General features: G+C 43.7%; 1 pseudogene; it reads right to left on the bottom strand.

The window, feature by feature from the left end:
• Window positions 1–660: 660 nt before the first annotated feature.
• On the bottom strand, window positions 661–1,077 carry LOC100594388 (annotated as a pseudogene).
• Window positions 1,078–1,505: the final 428 nt, after the last annotated feature.

Below are 1,505 nucleotides of genomic sequence, written 5' to 3'. Positions count from 1 at the left end.
TTAATATTAATACCCTGGGAAAGGAATGCCTTCCTGGGGAGAGGTCTATAAATGGCCGCTCTGGGAGTGCCTGCCTTATGCGGTTGAGATAAGGACTGAGATATGCCCTGGTCTTCTGCAGTACCCTTCTGCAGGGTGGGGAAAAACTCCACCCTGGTAAATCTGTGGTCAGACTGGTTCTCTGCTCTTGAACCCTGTTTTCTGTTATTTAAGATGTTTATCAAGACAATACGTGCACTGCTGAACATAGACCCTTATCAGTAGTTCTGCTTTTGCCCTTTGCCTTGTGATCTTTGTTGGACCCTTATTAGTAGTTCTGCTTTTTGCCCTTTGAAGCATGTGATCTTTGTACCTACTCTCTGTTCTTACACCCCCTCCCCTTTTTAAAACCCTTAATAAAAACTTGCTGGTTTGAGTCTCAGACAGGCATCACAGTCCTACAGATATGTGATGTCACCCCCAGCGGCACAGTTGTAAAATTCCTCTCTTTGTACTCTTTCTGTTTATTTCTCAGCCAGCTGACACATGGAAAATAGAAAGAACCTACTTTCAAATATTGGGGGTGGATTCTCCCAATAGGAGGTGACTGAAAGTCACTGTGCAAAAGGCCTGTATCACTCTGTAGTGGAAGGACTGGAGCCCGGTGCCTTGTGGCCTTCATTAACTTGTCCCCACCTCTTCTTTGGTTGCAGTGGCCTCAGTGGGAGCAGTTTCTTCTATATGTTCTGCTGACTTCTCCTCTTCCTCCTCCTCATCCTCTTGGGGATAGAGGTCCAGGTATTTCTACGTGCATTCCTGCATGACCTAGAATTGGTCTACACAGTCTTTCGCCTTGAGATCCTCTGCACTATAGTGGAAGCAGAAAAAGGCCAACTTGAACTGTTCCCCACAGGGGCCGCTGGCCATTCCCCCAGGCATGGGCAGTTCCAGTTAATGTCTTCATTTGGCGGCATCAGTCCATGCTGAGTATGGCTCACTGGGGTCATCAGCCACCAGCTCTACATTGCTTAGAGTTTTGTGGTCATCTTTGGTCACAAATATGATTCCATCCTTCCCTTCCTGCTCACAGTAGGACATGGCTGCAGCATATAGACCAGTGCTTAGGCTTTGCAGAAGCAGCCACAGCAGCTGCCCCATTTTTTTTTTACAACCTTTTAAAATTAAGTATGATACACATACTCTAAAGTGTACAACTCATATGTGTATAGTTTAATTATCACAAAGCAATGACATCCAGGCAACCAAATCAAGAAATAGCCATTACTACCAGAAGTCCCCCTCTTGCCCTTTATGGAGAAACAACCACTATCCTGACCTCTAACACCATAGATTTTGTAGATTCCCTTTATCAGTTAGGGAACTTCTTTTCTATTCCTATTTTTATCACGAATGTGTTTAATTTTATCAAATGGCTTTCTCTACAAGATGATCATGTTTTTTTCCCTTTATTAATGTGTGGATTGCATAGACAGATTTCTGAATGTTAAATTAACATTGCAATTCCT

Source organism: Nomascus leucogenys, chromosome 11, assembly GCF_006542625.1.
Source record: "Nomascus leucogenys isolate Asia chromosome 11, Asia_NLE_v1, whole genome shotgun sequence".
Lineage (NCBI taxonomy): Eukaryota > Metazoa > Chordata > Mammalia > Primates > Hylobatidae > Nomascus > Nomascus leucogenys.
This window is presented reverse-complemented; position numbering and strand designations above follow the sequence as displayed.